This window comes from Herpailurus yagouaroundi, unplaced genomic scaffold (genome assembly GCF_014898765.1).
Source record: "Herpailurus yagouaroundi ecotype Mexico unplaced genomic scaffold, PumYag 67641, whole genome shotgun sequence".
Classification (NCBI taxonomy): Eukaryota; Metazoa; Chordata; class Mammalia; order Carnivora; family Felidae; genus Herpailurus; species Herpailurus yagouaroundi.
The window spans coordinates 3,381,999-3,392,395 of NW_024420442.1; the positions used below are offsets into that span (position 1 = coordinate 3,381,999).

The following is a 10,397-nucleotide window of genomic DNA, read 5'->3' on the forward strand; positions in this document are numbered from 1 at the left end:
TTTCCTTTTTCTTTTTGATCAGTCTGGCCAGGGTTTATCAATTTTGTTAATTCAAAGAACCAGCTTCTGGTTTCATTGATCTATTCTACTGTTTTTTTTTCTTTTTGTTTTGTTTTGTTTTGGTGTCGATAGCATTGATTTCTGCTCTGATCTTTATTATTTCCTGTCTTCTGATGGTTTGGGGCTTTATTTGCTGTTCTTTTTCCAGCTCCTTAAGGTGTAAGGTTAGGTTATATATCTGAGACACAACCCTCTTCCTTCTGTCTTCTTTAGGAAGGCCTGGATTGCTACATGCTTCCCCCTTATGACTGCCTTTGCTCCATCCCAGAGGTTTTGGGCTGTGGTGTTATCATTTATGTACTTTTTAATTTCCTCTTCAACTTCTTGGTTAGCCCATTCATTCTTTAGTAGGATGTTCTTTAGTCTCCAAGTATTTGTCATCTTTCCAAATTTTTTCTTGTGGTTGATTTTGAGTTTCATAGCATTGTGATCTGAAAATATGCATGGTACGATCTCAATCTTTGTACTTGTTAAGGGCTGATTTGTGTTCCAGCATGTGATCTATTCTGGAGAATGTTCCATATGCACTGGAGAAGAATATGTATTCCACTGCTTTAGAATGAAATGTTCTGAACATATCTGTGAAGTCCATCTGGTCCAGTGTGTCATTCCAAGCCATTGTGTCCTTGTTGATTTTCTGTTTAGATGATCTGTCCATTGCTGTAGGTGGGTGTTCAAGTCCCCTACTATTGTGATATTATTATCAATGAGTTTCTTTCTGTTTGTGACTAATTGATTTATATATTTGAGTACTCCCACATTTGGAGCATAAATGTTTACAATTGTTAGCTCTTGATGGATAGACCCCTTCATTATGATATAATGCCCTTCTGCATCTCTTGTTACAGTCTTTATTTTAAGATCTATGTTGTCTGATATAAGTATGGCTACTCTGGCTTTCTTTTGGCGACCATTAGCATGATACATAGTTCTCCAACCCCCTACTTTCAATCTGAAGGTGTCTTTAGGTATAAAGTGGGTCTCTTGTAAACAGCATATAGATGGATCTTGTTTTCTTATCCATTTTGTTACCCTAGGTCTTTTGATTGGAGCGTTTAGTCCATTGACATTTAGAGTGAGTACTGAAATATATGAATTTATTGCCATTATGTTGCCTGTAGAGTTGGTGTTTCCAGTGGTGTTCTATGGTCCTTTCTAGTCTTTGTTGCTTTTGGTCTCTTTTTTTTCATCTTTTCTCCCCTCAGAGTCCCCCTTAAATTTTTTTGCAGGGCTGGTTTAGTGGTCACGAACTCCTTTAATTTTTATTTGTCTGGGAAACTTTTTACCTCTCCTTCTATTTTGAATGACAGCCTTGCTGGATAAAACGTTCTTGGCTTCATATTTTTCCGATTTAGCACATTGAATACATCCTGGGGGGCATAATTATTTACAATTGTTAGATCTTCTTGGTAGATAGACCCCTTAATTATGATACAATGCCCTTTGTCATCTCTTGTTATAGCTTTTATTTTAAAATATAGTTTGTCTGATGTAAGTATGGCTACTCCAGCTTTCTTTTGATGACTGTAGCATGATAGATGGTTCTCTATCCCCTGACTTTAAATTTGCAGGTGTCTTTAGGTCTAAAATAGATCTCTTGTAAGCAGCATATAGATGGGTCTTGTTTTCTTATCCATTCTGGTACCCTGTGTCTTTTGATTGGAGCATTTAGTCCATTTACATTTAGAGTAAGTACTGAAAGATATGAATTTAGTGCCGTTGTGTTGCCAGTAGAATTGGTGTTTCTGGTGATGTTCTCTGGTCCTTTCTAGTCTTTGTTGCTTTGGGTCTTTTTAGTTTTGCTTTGTTTTGTCTTTTCTCCACTCAAAGACTCCGCCTTAAAATTTCTTGCAGGGCTGGTTTAGTGGTCATAAACTCCTTTAGTTTAGTTTTGTTTGTCTGAGAAACTCTTTATCTCTCTCTCCTTCTATTTTGATTGACAGTCTTGTTGGATAAAGAATTCTTGGCTGCAGATTTTTCCGGTTCAGTATGTTGAATATATCCTGCCACTCCTTTCTAGCCTGCCAAGTTTCTGTGGATAGGTCTGCTGTGAACCTGATCTGTCTTCCTTTATAGGTTAAGAACTTTTTTCCCCTTGCTGCTTTCATAATTCTTTCCTTACAAGACAACTTTTCAAAAAGCCAATGTCATAAGGAAGGTGGTATATACAGTAAAACCTTGGATTGCAAGTAACTTGTTCTGGGAGTGTTCTGCAAGATGAGTGGAATAAATTTTAATTTAAAATAAATTTTAACTTGATAAATGAGTGATGTCTTGCAATACAAGTAGTACATGATGCTGAATGTCACATGATCATAACTGAGCCAATGGTTCTTGAAATTCACTTTGATATACAAGTGCTTTGGATTATAAGCATGTTTCCAGAACAAATTATGCTCGCAAACCAAGGTTTTACCATAGATGTGTTATAGATTAAGAGAATCTGAAGAGACGTAATATCTAAACACAAGTGCAATGCATGAACTAGATACTTATTCTCAAAATAGCTATAAAAGACATTTGGGTAATTGGGGAAATTTGAATATGGACTAGGTATATGATGATATTATTACATTATTGTTAATTGTTTTTAAATGTGGCAATAGCATTGTGGTTATGAAGGAACACTTCTTTTTTGAAGAAGTTTAATGGATATATCTAGAATTATAAGTGCCATGACAGCTGTAACTTATTTTCACAAGGTTCAGGAGACAGACACAGAGAAAACAAATATGACAGCATTTACATTAAAAAAGTATATAGGTGAGGGGCACCTGGGTGGCTCAGTCAGTTGAGTGTCTGACTTCAGCTCAGGTCATGATCTCACAGCTTGTGAGTTCGAGCCCCGTGTCGGGCTCTGTGCTGACAGCTCGGAGCCTGGAGCCTGCTTCAGGTTCTGTGTCTCCCCCTCTCTCTGCCCCTAACCCACTTGCATTCCTGTCTCTCTCAAAAATAAATAAATATTAAAAAAAATTTTTTTAAGTATATAGGTAAAAGATGTGCCAGGTTCATTATCCCAGTATTCCTTCAATTTTCCTGAGCATTTGTGATAATTTGACAATAAAAATAAATTGGGCAAGGAAAGGATATAGAAATAAGTATTTCCAGACATGATATATGTCGCCATCATAAAACTCATTTTCAAGAAAATTATATAAAATGTCACTAATACTTGTAATACATTTAAGGGGATTTCTAAATGAATTTGAGTACTTAGTTAAGCACCAGATTTACATTCTGCAAATTATACGCCCCAACAAAGTTACTCTTGTGCCTGGGGAAGTTTGTATACAAAACTGGTTAAAACAGGCAGAGGCAGGATCACTAAAATGCTTCTAAGGATTTTGTTCTTGACAGAGAATGCAACCAAATCCAGCAGAAATACTACATATAGCTAGTACGTGACATCTTATACCCACCACATTTCCAGAGGGAGGGGTGGTTAGGTGGCTCAGTTGGTTAAGTGTTCGACTCTTGATTTTGGCTCAGGTCATGATCTCACATTTCATGGGTTCAAGCCCTGAGTCGGACTCTGCATTGACAGCGTGGAGCCTGCTTGGTGTCGTAGACTCTAAGTCTAAAGTTCTTTTTTGGCCTGCAAAAGAGCGGATGCAGGATTAAAGTGAGAGATGGCTAATGTCTGGGAAAAGACAAGAGCCCTGAATAAGGGTCCTTGCCCCATTTTTATTAGGATCAGAAGGCTTACAAACATGGCAATGGACATGCACAAAGGGACAATGCATCTGTGAACATTAACTTGTGGACATGAGGGAAAGGGAGTCTTGAAGATATTCGTGGTTAGGGGTTTGGGTTAATACAAAACAAAATCCGGGCCCCCGGGCAGTCGGGAGGAGGGTTGTTTACAGCAGACTTGAGGCAGCATCTCTGTTTACCTTAGCCAGCCTAGTGGATGAGACAGGTAGGGGGAGTAACCTCAGGGTTGACAAGGCACCTTTTGTTTTGTTAACCATCTCCATTCTGGACTGCTTTGCCTGCAGGGCAGTGGGTCCATAGTCCAATTCACCAATTTACCTAACCTGGCCCTATTCTCCTGTGAAAGCAGCTTTCTGCTATAGTACTAAATTTGGGGTGCTTTCAGCCTGGATATATAATCTTGTTATTCCTATGTATTGGGCACCTTTGTGCCGTTTCTATTTCAGGCCTTTGCCTCTATTTTGGGGGGCTCTGCACCCTCTCACCAAAAATAGGGGTGCTTTTGCACCTCTCTAATCCTGGCACCTTTGTGCCTCCCTACTCTTGGGGTGTCTTTGCACCCCCCTATTCTGGGAGTGCCAATCTGGTTTCCCCAAACTCGGCTGTGAGCATTTTATGACTTTGTATTTCTTTATGCCTTGTCAACCCATTGGTGTAAGCCCGGGGGATTCCTAAGCTTATCCCCCACAGCTTGGGATTCTCTCTCTCCCTCTATCTCTGCCCCTACCCATTTCTCTCTCAAAATAAACAAACGTGAAAAAAAATGTCTGGAGATAAAGATAGAAACGAAAACCATCAGGACTATAAAACCAAAGAGAAACTCACTTCTTCCAGGAGATCCAGTACAACCATTCCCTAATTTTCCCTTTTCCCATGCAGGGTTGAGATAGACAGGAACCATGACAAATACCTTTTATTTCATGCTTAATATTTAGTGTGGCTAGTAAAACAAAATACTTAGCAAGTGTTCCTTAGCTAAATAATGAGCAAACCTTCTGATAAGCAATAGGTACAAACCAAACATAGATGCTCGAAGGGGAGTATGATAATTACATGTTCATGCTAGAATTGAAAATTGCTTATATTTCAAGTATGCAATTTAAAATGGCTAAGTGATTTTTTAAAAAATCTCAATCAGCACCTGGTGCCAACCCCTCCACTCTGTTGCAAGGCCTGAGGCATGTTATGAAATAATTAAATATAATGAGAACTTCCTCAGTTAGGTAATAGGGACTTATCACTAAATTCAATTTAGTCACAAACACCAGGAACAATAAAATCTAAAGCAAACATCATATACTCAGGTTAATAGAAAAATGTCTACATTTCCAGAGCCCCATGCCAGGGGTGCTATATCCCAGGATAAGCAGGTCTGAGAACAAACTTAAATGTGTGTGTGTGTGTGTGTGTGTGTGCTCACATACACGTGCAGTTTGGCTTTGTAAGCCATTTGACTTCAAAGGGTGTGATATTCAGAACAATCAATGTGAAATGAAGAGTTATGGAAGCACTTTGGTTTTTGTTTTTAAGTTTTTTATTTTTCTTTATTTACATAATCTCTACACCCAACATGGGGCTTGAATTCATGACTCCAAGATCAAGAGCTGTATGGTCTTCTGACTGAACCTGCCAGGCACTCCGAAACTACTTTGAAAAGTGAAGCCCTCATTCACTTTGGGTAAGAAAATTTTATGTAGTGGCAATTTTCATTTTCCGAGTAGGAAGTCTTAACAAAAATACAGAGTTTTCTAAGTAAGTCATCAAATTGGCTGTCATGGATAGACCCTGTGGTGGCCCCTATGTTCATACCCTGTATCATCTCCACCTTGAATGTGAGTGGGATTTGTGATTTGCTTCTCACTGACAGAATATGGCAAGAGTGATGGGATGTCACTGCTGTATGTTACCTTCTACAAGACTATGTGTGGGGTGTCTGGGTGGTTCAGTTGGTTAAGCGTCTGACTCTGGATTTCAGCTCAGGTCATGATCTCACAGTTTGTGAGATTGAGCCCCATGTCAGGCTCTGTGCTGATAGTGTAGCACCTGCTTGGGATTCTCTCTCTCTCTGTCTCTCTCTGTCTCTCTCTGTCTCTCTCTGTCTCTCTCTGTCTCTCTCTCTCTGCCTCTATCTCTCCATCAAAATAAATAAAATGGACTTTAAAAAAAGAATCAAACTTAAAGACTATGTGTTAACAGACTAGAGAGAGACACAGAGAGAGAGGGACTCCCCTTGCTGGCTCTGAAAAAGTAACCTACAATGATGTGAGATTGTCTATGGTGAGGGCCCCATGGCCAAGAATTTCAGGCAGCTTCTAGAAGCTGAGAGTGCCCTTTGGCAGAGAGGCAGCTAACAAATAGGGACCGTGGCCCCAAAACCACGAGGAAATGGATTCTGCCAACAACCTGAATGAGCTTCGGAGTAGATGCTTCCCTAGTCAAGGCTCCAGATAAGAACATGGTCTGACTGACACCTTGATTACAGGTCGTGAGAGCGTGAATGGAGGATCCCGTTAAGCTATGCTCAGACTCCTCTGACACAAAGAAATGATATAATAAATTTGCATTGGTTTAAGTGGCTAAGTTCGGGGCAACATGTCACACAACAATAGAAAACTAACACACAGGGGTGCCTGGGCAGCTCAGTCGGTTGAGCGTCCAGCTTTGGCTCAGGTCATGATCTCACGGTCGGTGAGTTTGAGCTCCGCGTCAGGCTCTGTATTGACAGCCCAGAGCCTGGAGAGCCTGCTTTGGATTCTGTGTCTCCCTCTCTTTCTGCCCCTCCCCTGCCTGCGCTCTGTCTCTTTCTCTCAAAAATCAATAAACACTAAAAAAAAAAAAAAAAAAAGAAAAGAAAAGAAAAAAGAAAACAACACCCAGGTTGCAATGGGCTGAACCAAAGTCTAGATGTGTGGATGCAAAAGGCCTACAATTCCCTATCATGATCTAGATCAGGGATGGCAAACACGTTTCATCTCCTCTTCCTATGCCAACTAGTGATAGCTCTCTGGATTGTCATGTGGTAGATGGAATAGTTCACCAGAGGTGTCCATGCACAAATCCCTATATCCCCTGACTCTATTACGTTACGTACCAAAAAGGACACTTGGCAGATACAGTTAAGGTTATGGACCTTAACAGAGGGACACTATCCTGGGTTAGCTGCGTGGGGCCGGTCTGATCACAGAAGCTTTTAAAAGCAGAGAACTTCACCGGCCAGAGGCAACAGACATGTGGGAGAAGGAGCAGGTGGAGAGATGCAGATTGTGGGCGGGGCTCCACCAGCTGTTGCTGAAGGAAAGCCATGTGAAAAGCGTGAGAAGGAATGAGAGCAGTTTCTAGAAGCAAAAACTGCCTCTCGGCTGACAGACGACAAGGAAATGAGGTCCTTAGTCCCCAAGCTATAAGGAACTGAATTTAGCTAAAAACCTACATGAGCTGGGTGGTGAATTCATCCCCAAAACCTCCTGAAAGAAACGCAGGCCTGTTGACGGCTTGATTTCAGCCCTGTGACATTTTTTTAAATGTGTTTTCACTTTTGAGAGAAGAGTATGAGTGGGGGAGGAGGAGAGAGAGAGGGAGACACAGAATCCAAAGCAGGCTCCAGGCTCCGAGCTGTCAGCACAGAGCCCGATGCGGGGCTCGAACTCACGAACTGTGAGATCATGACCTGAGCCGAAGTCAGACTAACCGACTAACCGGTTAAGTCAGATGGCTTAACCGACTAAGCCATCCAGGCACCCTGTCAGTCCTGTGACATTGTAAACAACGGATCCACGGAGCGACAGATTACCTAGACTGCTGACCTACAGAAGCGAGAGATAAGAAATTCGTGTTGAGTGACTTGAGTTTGTGGCAGTTTGTTATGGCAGCAATGGCAAGTTAATACAAGCTGTGTTCGAGAGGATTCCAAGGCCATATCTGGGTACTGTGGGAAAGCGCTCATCGACTCATCAAAGATATGTGCCATGGAAGCAACATACGGGTGGCTTACATGGTTCTTCATTTGTCCCCCATGATCTACATGCTGTGCTCAGGGGTAGAAGTTACGTAACTATTGTTTCTGTTTGGAGAGCCCTGCCCCAAGGTATCTGTAAAGGCTTGTCCTCTCACTTTCTTCTGGCCTCTACTCCAAACCAATTCACCAGGAGGTCTTTACTGCACATTCTAACTAAAATTTCGTCTCTTCCTCCTCTCCTGGAAACATTTTACACCATGTCCCTGCTCCATGTTTCCCCTTTAGCTCTTACCACCTCGTAATATCCTTGTTTGCTTGGCTCATTGCCTGTGTCCCCACCGGTAGAAAGTAAGCTCCGTGCCGACAAGAGGTGTTTGTGTCTTTGGTTCGACGCTGTATTCCCAGAACCTACAACAGGTTATGCCAAGAGCATAAATGATGAAATAAAGAAATAAAAGAAATAAAATTACCATTAAAATGAAGAGGCTTTTTTTTTCTAGTTTGTCAAGTTCACACATCCCAACATCCTACAGTCATCTCCTGTGGAGGGGCTCTAAGAGGGGGTCGGTTGGCACAGAATACAGAAGGCATAACTGTGGCGGGCACACATGCCCATGGTGGAGCCATCACAGCTGGCAGCATGAATGGGAGCCAAGGTCAGCACACCCCCATCAGGTCCCGGGAGGACTGGAGGAGAACGTGGTCATAATACGCAAATGATTCCTCTGGCACTAGTCCTTTCCCCTGGAAGGAAGCAGAACGTGTGACAAAGTTGGACGTCTTCCTGGCCAGTTCGGTCCCTGGTGCTACAACACAGGGAAACCCTTAGGATTCTGGGCCAGTTCAGCTGCTTAGCCATGTAGAGCCTTCTTCTCACTCCAGGCTCCAACCAACTGTGGCTGTACTTTGCTTAAATGCTACAAATAACCAGATTAACCCATCTAGGAGATGTGGGCCACAGACACTAAGCTCATGAAAAGAAAGGCTAGAACGTCCCCCAGGATGATGGGATTTATAGCAGGTTTACAAAGCAAATGGCCAGCACTACAAAATAACACTTGTGGGAGAGCCTGGGTGGCTCAGTCGGTTAAGCGTCCGACTCTTGGTTTCGGCTCAGGTCATGATCTGTTTTGTGAGTTCGAGCCCCATGTCATGCTCCACGCTGACCACGTGGAGCCTGCTTGGGATTCTCTGTCTCCCTCTCTCTCTCTGCCCCTTCCCCACCCGTGTTGTCTCTGTCTCTCTCAAAATAAATGAATAAACTTAAAAAAAAAGCACTTGCCCTGTGGAGGACTGCTGATTTCAGGGTCAGCAGAGGTGGATTTAGATTTGTGTACCCCTAAAGTGAGATACAAGCATCATTCTTGCTGGATACAGAAAACAGATTAAGGCCTGGCTGCAGGCCTGGGAATGTCCTGGTGAGCCTCTTCAATGAAGTTCTTGAGAAGCAGGTTCCCATTGGGAAGTGAGCTTCCAGATGAGTAAGCACTTACCTGACTACAGGTGGCCACAAAGGGCACTTTGGTTTGGGGCAGTTGAGGCAGTGAACTTGGTCGTCCATGATCTGGCTTCCAAAGTAGTCTCTCAAGGGGTGCCCAGGTGGCTCAGTCGGTTGAGGGTCCGACTCATGATTGTGGCTCAGGTCGTGATCCCAGAGACATGGGATTGATCCCCACGTTGAGCTCTGCGCTGAGTGTGGAGCCTGCTTACGTTTCTCTGTCTCTCCCCATTGTCTGCGTGCTCTCTCTTTCTAAAATAAAATTTAAAAAAATATTCCAAAGTAGTCTTTCAAACAGGCTCTGCCGTGTACATGCATTCACTGGCCAGCTTGAGCCAGAAACTGATATTACCTGGGTACATTTTCTGTTAAAGCACTTTTTTTTTTCTGATTTTGATCACAGTCCAAGACTACTTGGAACAGAATCAATAATCACACCACATCTGGCACAGCTCTGTCATGTGCATCTTCTTCTGGACTTTTCCATTGCTCCTCCAATGCCTAGTTCCCTTTTGGGAGGGGCTGGGACTGTCCTTTTCTATACGTTCCCCTGAGCACCCATCTTGAGCTCAAAGGGAGAGATCATGTTCAGATATGCAAGGGTCCCTTCCTTAAGAAATTGCACCCATGCAGACAGGACTGCTCTCACATTCTTTCTGCAGATTTTCTAAGTGCTGGAAGAAAGCAATTAGCTGCAAGAAATAAGGACACTGGGGGCGCCTGGGTGGCTCAGTCGGTTGAGCGGCCGACTTCGGCTCAGGTCATGATCTCATGGTCCGTGGGTTCGAGCCCCGCGTTGGGCTCTGTGCTGACAGCTCGGAGCCTGGAGCCTGTTTCGGATTCTGTCTCTCCCTCTCTCCGACCCTCCGCTGTTCATGCTCTGTCTCTCCCTGTCTCAAAAATAAATAAAACATTAAAAAAAATTAAAAAAAAAAGAAATAAGGACACTGGTAAATTTGGAAAAGAAAAAAAACAATGCTCACAAATCCTGACTCATAACTAAAAAAAAATTGTTATTCCCGAAACTCTCTGAAAATTGATTCTGTCACTTCTGTGACATCCTGTGCTGCAGAAGGAACTAATCATCTTATACCTCTGCTTAGAAATGTTTGCCTGGCCGGGTTGGCTCAGTCGGTGGAGCATGTGACTCTTGATCTCAGGGTCGTGATT

General features: G+C 42.7%; 1 long non-coding RNA gene across 2 annotated transcripts; it reads right to left on the bottom strand.

The window, feature by feature from the left end:
• Positions 1–3,607: 3,607 nt before the first annotated feature.
• LOC121025486 (uncharacterized) lies at positions 3,608–9,978 on the bottom strand. Of its 2 annotated transcripts, none has more exons than XR_005788069.1 (3): positions 9,223–9,978; positions 8,022–8,473; positions 3,608–3,655 (listed from the first exon to the last, which is right to left on the bottom strand). It is a non-coding gene; the product is annotated as an uncharacterized LOC121025486 (long non-coding RNA). The 2 variants fall into 2 exon arrangements; XR_005788070.1 differs by having other exon boundaries at positions 8,200–8,473; positions 9,223–9,975.
• Positions 9,979–10,397: the final 419 nt, after the last annotated feature.